The sequence below is a fragment of the Siphateles boraxobius genome, unplaced genomic scaffold, assembly GCF_051911475.1.
Source record: "Siphateles boraxobius isolate OS27281-9 unplaced genomic scaffold, OSU_SipBor_1 48, whole genome shotgun sequence".
Taxonomy (NCBI): Eukaryota; Metazoa; Chordata; class Actinopteri; order Cypriniformes; family Leuciscidae; genus Siphateles; species Siphateles boraxobius.
In genome coordinates, this window is record NW_027509119.1 from 9,015,468 (window position 1) to 9,026,268 (window position 10,801).

The 10,801-nt window shown below is 42.9% G+C and overlaps 1 long non-coding RNA gene across 1 annotated transcript; it reads right to left on the bottom strand.

Moving 5' to 3' along the window:
* Positions 1–2,245: 2,245 nt before the first annotated feature.
* LOC143710742 (uncharacterized) lies at positions 2,246–10,392 on the bottom strand. Its single transcript, XR_013194634.1, has 3 exons — positions 10,133–10,392; positions 9,662–9,916; positions 2,246–2,292 (listed from the first exon to the last, which is right to left on the bottom strand). It is a non-coding gene; the product is annotated as an uncharacterized LOC143710742 (long non-coding RNA).
* Positions 10,393–10,801: the final 409 nt, after the last annotated feature.

Genomic DNA, 10,801 nt, shown 5'->3' on the forward strand with positions numbered 1-10,801 from the left:
CTGTGGCGCGTCGGGGACCCGGATCAGTGTCCCCACCTCCATCACCGGACAAGATCTTAATTGTCTTGTATATCAGCTTATGCCGACGACCTTATAATAATGATTAATAAACAAAGCGACATACATGTTTTATCTAGATTGATAAAAGACTTTGGAAAATGGTCTTCAGCTAAAGTAAATTGAAAAAAAAAATGAGGCGTTTTTACTGGGGGACTGGAATGATGGGAAACCAATTCTTCCTGAAGGTCTGTGTAGGAATAGGTGGGGTTTGAAATATCTTGGGAGTTTTTTTAGGAGATGATAATGTCTTACAAAAACATTGGGATGGGTTATTAAAAAAAGTGAAAGGTTGTCTAGACAAATGGAAGTGGATTCTACCCAACTTTTCTTATAGGGGAAGAACACTTATTGTAAATAATTTGGTCGCTTCACTCTTATGGCACAGATTGGTTTGCATTGATCCTCCAGTGAAATTGATGGCTGAAATTCAAGCGGTCTTTGTTGATTTTTTTGGGGACAAGCTTCATTGGGTTCCGCAGTGTATTTTATTTTTGCCCAAAGAAGAAGGGGGCCAAGGATTGGTGCATCTCCAGAGCAGGATTGCAGCTTTCCGGCTGCATTTTTTACAAAGACTTCTTGATGGACCTATGAATGTCAGTTGGAGGGCGATCAGTTGTGTTTTATTAAGGACCGTTGGAAACCTTGGAATGGATAAATCTCTTTTTTTTATGGACCCGAAGTGCTTGGATCTTTCGAAATTGTCATCTTTTTATTAGCAGCTTTTCAAGATCTGGAGTTTTTTTCATATTCAAAGGACTGAAAATTTTCATTCCATTTTTTGGTTGCTTAATGAAACCTTGATTTGCAATGCAAGACTGGATCTGTCTACATCCAATTTTTCACCAGGATTTAATAAGACTTTACAAAACTCAGGATTTTTTGTTTTAAAACAATTACTGGGCTTAACTGGACCTCATTTTTAGAAAGTAGAAGCTGCCACTGTAAAATTGGGAATCAGATCTGTTCGTTCAGTGACTCAATTTGTGAATAAGTTAAAAGAATGTTTTACGGATGAAGAAACAATGATGTTAGAGGATTTCTTTTTAGGGACAGAGAAGATCCTTTTCTGTGTTTGTTGATTCAACCAAATGTTGAAGAGTATTCTGGGTGTTTCTTTTGACAAAATAGTTTTTCATCTGTTGATTTTTTTTCCTGTGTGGGGAAAGAGTTGTATAGAATGTGTGCTCATTCTCAACAAAAAGACACTTGATATGAGAGTTGATACCCCTTGGTGTTCTGTTTTAAAAATAGGTGATGAGGTAAGACCTGAATGGAGAGTTTGTACAAGCCACCATTATCGAAAAGAACAGGGGACTTGCAGTGGAGAATCCTGCATGGGGCAATTGCGGTGAATTCTTTTGTTTCAATTTTGGATTCAAAGAATAACTCGGGTTGTCCTTTTTGTTCTCAAAAAGAGACTGTGTTTCATGCTTTTATGCAATGCATCAGACTGAAAACTTTGCTTGTAATGGTGAAAGAGTTGTGTAATAAGTTTAATGAGTGTTTTTGTCCTGAAACTTTTATTTTTGGTTTTAAATATGCACAGAAAAATCGTGTTACGTTTCAATTGTTGAATTTTATTCTTGGGCAAGCGAAAATGGCGATCTACATGAGTAGAAAGAGCAAAATAGAACAAAAAAGCAATGATGATGTCATTGTTGTTTTTAAGTCTCTAATTAGAGCAAGAATTTTGATTGATTTCAGATTTTACTGAGCTATGTGTGATCTTGATACTTTTGTTTTGAATTGGTGTAGTTGTGATTTTTTTTGTGTACAATTGTCGATGATGATTTATTATTTTGTTTTTAATTTCCTGTTGTAAGTTAATTGTGAGGTGATTTTGTAAATAAAGTTTTTTTCAAAATCAAATCATCTCTCTCTCTCTCTCTCTATATATATATATATATATATAACATTTAAAAGTTCATTATATTTTAAATAGACAATTTGTGTACAAACAGCTTTAAAACACTGTAGATAGATACTGTAACATACTGTAAAATAAATACCCTATTAGATGACAATAAATACAAATTGCATTTTTATAGTGTTTAACATGCAAATGTAACGGGCGTGCCTTGTCTTTAACAGTTCTATGTTAAGTTGGATGCACGTCCGTTAACCCTCGTTTATTCTGCGTTGTGTTCTTATTGTGCTGAATAAAGAAAAGACCAGGACCACGACCGTCTGCTGGTTGCTCTTTTAATGAAGGTAGAGGAGTGGATTTGCCTCCTCTCAGATAGCCTGGTGCAAACTGCACAAATCTACATAACTGATAAAACTTTTAGTATTATCAGCAAAATACTTTTAAATAAAAATGTGAAAATAAACTAATTAATTTATAAAATGCTCAATGTAATTGACAACATGAATTTCCTTCACATGCTTAATACAACCAGTGTAAACACTATGCCAAATGAATTATAATGAACATTATACACATACCTGTACAAATCAACAAAAAATACATAAGGCGGTCGCCACATGCAGTCTTTTCCACACAGCATACAGATCTCAAGCTCCTGATAGCAGATAATACAGAAAACTCTGTAGACTAGCACGTGGAAAAATGTCTACTTTAAAGCTTGCAAAAAGTCAGTTTACAAGGTTTACTGTATGTTCAAATTACATTAACTGTATGTTTACAACCTCAAAACTAACATTTATACATGCATAAAACAAAGTTTGCATCATCCAAAAAACCGAAATGAGTGTTTAAAACTGACACGCAGAATAATACATTACCTCCTCTCAGATAGCCTGGCGCGAACTGAGAGAAGCGCATAAATGACGTCACAAAACCTGCGACCTCTTAAAGTGAAAGTACAGGTATTAACACCATGGTCTGAATACAACAAGTATTGACAATAAAACATATCTTAAACATATAGAAGACAATGTTCATCAGGATTTGGTGACATTTCAACCGTAAAAGTAAAGATATAATTTCAACCCGGTTACATTCACCCCTCCTGAAATTCACCAACATCCTGATATAGTGGAATCTCGAGACTGTAAAGAACACATAATACGTCTGCTACTGACACAATCTGGACCAAATGAAAAAAAAAATAATAGACCTAGTCCACAGTCAACTTAGAAGTCACCTCACATACAAGGTTCAGGGAAAAAAAGAGGTTGATCAGGTCTCTGAATCCCCTTAGCTCAATGCGACGCCTGATACGCCACACAACACTTGGCCCAAAAAAACTTGCCCCATGGACATTTTCAAGTATCAGTGCTCATAACACATCACAAAAAAATACTATAATATACTACAATAACAATCACCAACATTTATCAAGACTCATCTCTACAAAACAAAAAGAGATTAGGAACTGCTCCCAAACAAAATGTTGGAACCCCTCAGAAATGGTTTCTGAACCATGGATTCTATTAGTCTGTTCACTGATTTCACTACTCTCCCTGCACGTGTTCTAACATGACCATCAGCTGTGGTCTGTGTGTGCGGGTCAGTGTGAACTAATGCGTCAGCATGTGGTGAGTGTGAAATATCCGATCGTGGTGCAAGTGAAATGGATGGGTAATCAGCAATGGCACCAACAGGACTGTGCACTGGACTAGACTGGTCCAACTCTTCTGAATCAGCTGACTCAGATTCAAGTGGGACTTCGGGTGACAAATCTGCAAGACTCTCACCATCTCTGGAATTTGACAGGGTCGGTGCACTGTCATCTTGAGTCAATAACCCAGACACTGAAGCTGTATCATCACTAGAGTCACGGTCTTCCTGAGCAGACTCCTCGCTGAACAAAGACTGATCATTCGCATTGGTATCCTGGCTCTCATCCATCCCTGAAAATGGCAAGTTGACCTCCAACAAAAGATTCCTGTGCACAACTCTCGTGCGTCCCTCTGCATCCTGTATTTTATAGACATGGATTTTGGGATTGGCACCAACAACTGTGTACACTCCATCCTCCCATTTGTCGGCCAACTTCCTCTTCCCTCGTTCCCCTTTATTTGCTACCAAAACACGATCTCCCACAGAGAGGTAGGTACCCTTGACACGTTTGTTGTACTGCCGGGCCTGGTGCTGTTGCTCAGTGGAACAATGTTTCTGGGTGATTTCCATAGCACTTTTGAGGCAAGAAAGTAGGGACTTGGCATATGAGTCATAGTCAACAATCCCTGGGTCGTTCAAAACCCTCTTAAACAGAATATCTACCGGCAATCTGGGCACACGCCCAAACATCAAGAAGAAGGGAGCGTAACCCGTAGTCTCATGAATGGTAGCATTATAAGCAAACGTGAGGGTTTGAATTTGTTGTGGCCACAGATGTTTTTCCTTAAGGGGAAGGGTACGAAGCATGTTACCCAAAGTGCGATTAATTCGCTCTGTCCCCCCATTGCCCATGATGTGGTAGGCTGTCGTACGAGATTTGGCAACACCGGCCAGACGAAGGAGCTCTGCAATCAAGTTGCTCTCGAAATTGGTGCCCTGATCAGAATGCATTCTCTAAGGGAAACCGTAAACACAGAACACATTGTCCCAGAGCTTCTTGGCGACCTGCTTTGCCGTCTGATTGGTACAAGGGAATGCATGGGCAAGTTTGGTGAAATGGTCGGTGACCACTAGGACATCCACAGAACGCTGCTTACTGTCCTCCGCTGACCAAAAATCCATGCACACTAACTCCATCGGGGCAGAGCTCTTGATGCTTTCTAGGGGCGCACGAGCAGCAGGTTCCGGCGACTTCCCAAACACACACCTCTGACAGCATCTGACATGTGCCCTCACATCCCTCTCCATATCAGGCCAGTAAAATCGCTGCCTTGCCAGTGAGAGAGTACGATCCTGCCCTTGATGACCTGCCAGATCGTGTATGCCCAACAATGTCTTTTCCTTTAGACTCAGAGGCAACACATATTGAGATCTTCTCTGCTTGGACACAGGATCTCTCGTCACCCGATACAACAACCCGTCATGGACTTCCAACTTGTCCCATTGCTTGAACAATCTGAGGACCTTCGAATCAGCGCCATGCCTTTCCCGCCTAGATGGTCGCTTCCTGGCTGCAACGAAAGGGAACACCTTAGAGATGCAGGAGTCTTGCTTTTGACTCAGCTGAAGCTCCTGAGCGGAGAACATGGGCATAACATCCTGACCACCCGACAGCTGTTGGACGTGTTGGGCCAAGTAGAGTGCCCTGGATTCCGTTGCATCAATTCAGTCACAGTGTGCCTGACAAAGAGCTCTGATCTCGGCTGAATCACACGCCACCTTGAACTTTGGATGGTCCCCTGATCTGTAGCTTTGAGACTGGCAGCTGACCCTGAAAGCATCCTGCACAGAATCCTCCTCTTTCCCATTAGCTTCCTGAATCAGGGTGGGATATGGTTCCTTCAGCAGCCTCTGACAAATTGGCTTCGCGAAGAGGTCGCGACTCAAAGCATCAGCCACCACATTCCTTTTCCCGGGCAGGTGTTTGAGATCAAACGAGTAAGACGCAAGCTTAGAGACCCAACGGACTTCACATGCATCAAGCTTTGGCTTTGTTAGAAGGTAAGTTAGTGGATTATTATCCGTCCAAACTGTGAAGCTAAGGCCTTTTAGCCAGTGGCTGAACTTTTCACAGACACTCCACTTCAAAGCCATGAACTCCAGTCTGTGAGCTGGATACTTCCGTTGTGATGTACTGAGGGTCTTGCTCGCAAAAGCAACCGGTCTGGCCTTGGTCTCTCCTCGTGGCACTTGAGAGAACACTGCTCCAAGTCCGTTCAATGAAGCATTGACTGATAGAATAAATGGCTCGTCAAAGTCCGGATGAGCCAGCACAACACACCCCAACAGCATGGTCTTCAACCGATCAAAAGCGATCCCACATTCCGTCGACCAGTCTGCAGGAGTAAGCTTGCGATAGACACCTAGAGGCTTCTTATCTCTAGCTGACCGTCCCCGCCTCTTCCGTCCAGCCGTAAGTGCAAACAAGGGCTTCGCAATAGAGGAACAGTTTGGGATGAAATGCTGGTAGTAAAATACCATGCCAAGGAAAGATTTGATTCTCCGGACAGAAGGCGTGCACTCATCGTCCTCCATGAGGTCTCGTACTGTCATCCTGTTGATGACCTCCACTTTGGCCGGATCGACCGCCACACCCTCGCCATTAATGACATGTCCAAGGAATCCCACTTGTTCTCGAAGCAGATGGCACTTTTTCGGAGCCAGTTTCAAGTTATTCTCCCGCAACTTCTGGAACACTGTGCGGAGTCTGGACAGGGCCTCATCCTCTGACGATGCAAAGACAAGAAGATCGTCAAGATAACACAGGAGTTTTGTTAAGTTCATGCCCCCAAAAATCCCAATCATCATCCTCATGAAGGACGCTGGACTGTTACATAGTCCCTGTGGCATGCGATTATATTCATGCAGTCCAAGGGGGGTTGTGAAAGCTGTGTACTTCTTGTCATCTTCGTGCATTGGGATGTTGAAGAAGCCAGAAGTGAGGTCCATTGTGCTAAAGAGGCAATTGCCACCAAGAGCAGCCAAACAGTCAGACTGGTGCGGCAAGGGATGGGCGTCCTTTAAGGTTCGGGCATTCAGCCACCTGAAATCAATGCAAATCCGCAACCCACCGTCTTTCTTCCACACCATTACCAGTGGCGAAGCATACTCGCTTGAGTACTTCCTGATAATTCCCTTTTCCTCCATATCAGTGAGAACCTGCCTCAATTTCTGATAGTGGGCAGGAGGGACTCTCCTGTATGGCAAGCGAAAAGGCCGGTCGTCGGTGAGATGAATTCGGTGTGTGTATCCATTGACCTCACCACAGTCCAATGAGTGCTTGGAAAATATGTCTTGATACTCAATCAATAGCTGTGTAAGCCTCGACTTACAGTCTTTACTGACATGGCATGCGTCTATGTCAATATCACCTAAGCCCAACTCTGACAGGCTTTTGGCCGGCTGACCAGCTAAATAGGCACTGGGCGATGTGTCAAGTTGCTGTTGCAGTATGTCATGCACTGGTTTCTCCGTATGAGATTGCTGTATCACAATGTCTGGCTGTTGGTTGTCTACGTCTGGTTGTTTCTCTGAAGCCACATGTAGACCCTGAGAAGCAGCTAAATCCTCAATTGCCAAGCATGGAAACACATCAGCCAATTTACAATTTCTCTTCAGTGTGACAGCTTTGTCAGATGGGTTAACAACTGTCATTGGCACCCATCTATCACCCCAGAGAGGTGTGACAAGACGGCCCACTAGAACACCTCGTGGCATGGCTTTGGAGTTGGTTGGCTCTATGACAACAGTGCTTCCAGGAGACATCGGCACGCTAGTAGGGAGTCTACCCCAAACCAAGTGTTCATGCCTGGGTAGAAGTATCACTGCTTGGGTGAGCTTGACAGTGCCTATTTTGTCAGGAACCTCACTCCCTCTCCATCGCTCGACATTGGTGAACATCGACAAGAACTGTTCAACTGTTGAACTGTTCAACTGTTCGGGATCAGACTGATGCTCGGGTCTGGAGGCCATGCTCCAATAGTCATTATCACCCTTCAGAACATGAATCACGTGTTTGATGACATTCGAGCCCAATATGAGATCATCATGCTGACCAGGCACAACCAACGTAGGTACAACACAGCGAGCTCCGTAAAGCTGTATCTCCAAGTCATAAAAACCCTCAGGCCGAGTCTGCAGACCACCACAGCCGATCAAAACGATATTTTCTTTAAGGTGCTGCTTCCCGGGCAAAACACCAGCAGAGTTGAGTTTCTCTATCGCGTGTTCGCTGATGCTACACGCCATAGAGCCAGAGTCCAACATGCCTCTAAGCTGCACACTGTGATTGACAAGAACAGTAGCATAAAACAACTCACTGAATGCTTCGATCCTCTGTCAACAACTGGCTTGAATGACTATTCGGGTCCCCTTAGGTGCTTTGGCACAGCAGTCCTCATATAAGCGAGCTGGGTCATGTGTATCAAAGAGGGATTCATCCACGATACCCACACCGCCCCTCCCAAGGTGTGGGTTCTCTAGTTTAACTGATGTTCCTGTCCACCAGCGCTGTAGGCAGGTTGAGAGCGGCGCTGGTTGGTCTGATCAGGGCAGTCCCTTTTCCAGTGGCCAGGCGATAAGCACTTCAAACACCTGTTCTCTCGCCTGCAGTGAGACAGTGTGGAATGATCAGAAGCCTTACAAACTCTGCACACCTTTTGAGAAGAGTGAGGCACTGCGGCTTGCACTCTGGGGTTAGCTGGCACTTGTGTGTGCTGTGTAACCAGCCGGTCTAACAAGTTCACCAAACTCCTCATGCAGACATTGTCAACACTCGCAGTAGTCATGGGCACCGGAGATGGCACCGACGGTATAGTGGTGTTTGGGGCAGGTGTACTATCCGCTATAGGCACATGACACTGGGAATGGACTCTGTGCTCCACTGTGCTCGATTTAAGTGGCCTAACAGTTGCAGCCTGAGTTTTCTGTCCCTGCATGTGCTCATCAAGCCTCTCTTGGATCTCACCTGCCGACCATTTCTCCGCAGACTTGAACTTGAAAACACCTGCAAGAGAATGGTCTGGGCAGTATTTGATGAACATCATGCTGACTTCATGACCTGGGTCATCAATGCTTCGGCCCTGCCTTTTCAGATACTCATCCGCTACATCAACTGTTTTGTTTAGGCGTATCCAATATTCCATAGCATCTTCGCCTTGCTTGGGCAATGTATTGTAGAAATCTGCTAACGGCATGTTTGAGTAAGTCAGTTCGCTAAAGTGTTGTTTCAAAATATCAAAAATCACATGGGGATTTGCAGCATGATTAATAGATGTGTTGTTACGCAGCTTTATCCTCACCACATCCCCTGCTTTGCCCATAAGCTTTGCCAGGACTTCTTCTGAATGCTCAATCACTGGAATAGCTCGTTTCTTTAAATACAGAGTCATAAGATTTTCCCACTCATGAACTGTGAATTTATCTGAGCTATCACCCCTGAATATAGGAGGTTCTCTTACATCCGACTGCATGACAACCTTGACGTTAGGCAATGTCAACTCTGAGGGCTGTACAGGAGTACTGGTGTTGTGTGTGCACCTGTCAGATTGTAGCTTAGCTGTAATGGACTCACCTAACTTCTCAGCTAACTGTGTAATGAGTGAGCCTAAGTCTGGATTCTGCTCGACTTGGCTTGGCATGGCACGATCTACATAACGTGTATAGGTAAGCTGTGGGGTATGTAACGCTGTGACACTAGGCCCTGGTGTTCTAGACTCTAAGGGTCTAAAGAACAAACCCCTCCCCACACCAAACTGGTCTACGATAGAGGCACGCCCATCATTGTCAACTTCCCCCTCAAAAGAATATGTGTAACCCTCTGCCATATTTCAGTTCACTCGATACACAAAAAAAATATGAGAGTAAAAAAAACAATAGAATAAAATCTTAATGGTCAAACCGGTCAGTTAATGGTCAAACTTAATGGAAGAGCACCACAAAAGGAAAAAAAGATCTAGATAATCACATAAATCAGCAGTCAATTGCACATCAGTAAAGCACTCTCTTAAATGCTGTTATATTGAAAAAGTCAACAAAAAAATTAACATCAGGATGCAGTCCAAGGGAATACCTGACCACGGTAAAAAGGCGAGTGAATGCAGCTTCCCACGGCGAACGAGCTGACGTCGATCTTCAGACCAATCCTCGAAAGGTCACGGCACCATTGTAACGGGCGTGCCTTGTCTTTAACAGTTCTATGTTAAGTTGGATGCACGTCCGTTAACCCTCGTTTATTCTGCGTTGTGTTCTTATTGTGCTGAATAAAGAAAAGACCAGGACCACGACCGTCTGCTGGTTGCTCTTTTAATGAAGGTAGAGGAGTGGATTTGCCTCCTCTCAGATAGCCTGGCGCGAACTGCACAAATCTACATAACTGATAAAACTTTTAGTATTATCAGCAAAATACTTTTAAATAAAAATGTGAAAATAAACTAATTAATTTATAAAATGCTCAATGTAATTGACAACATGAATTTCCTTCACATGCTTAATACAACCAGTGTAAACACTATGCCAAATGAATTATAATGAACATTATACACATACCTGTACAAATCAACAAAAAATACATAAGGCTGTCGTCACATGCAGTCTTTTCCACACAGCATACAGATCTCAAGCTCCTGATAGCAGATAATACAGAAAACTCTGTAGACTAGCACGTGGAAAAATGTCTACTTTAAAGCTTGCAAAAAGTCCGTTTACAAGGTTTATGTTCAATTGACATTAACTGTATGTTTACAACCTCAAAACTAACATTTATACATGAATAAAACAAAGTTTGCATCATCCAGAAACCGAAATGAGTGTTTAAAACTGACACGCAGAATAATACATTACCTCCTCTCAGATAGCCTGGCGCGAACTGAGAGAAGCGCATGAATGACGTCACAAAACATGCGACCTCTTAAAGTGAAAGTACAGGTATTAACACCATGGTCTGAATACAACAAGTATTGACAATAAAACATATCTTAAAGATATAGAAGACAATGTTCATCAGGATTTGGTGACATTTCAACCGTAAAAGTAGAGATATAATTTCAACCCAGTTACACAAACTATGGGAATTTGTATGCTATCTAACTGTAATGCAATTTTTTTCTTTTGACTGCTTCAAAACATTCTTTTTTCGTTCATTTGAACAGGTTGAAATATTGAAAGCTTTTTCTGAAAGCATTTTCCTTCCCTCATCTGACCACAGTCATGCTGAAG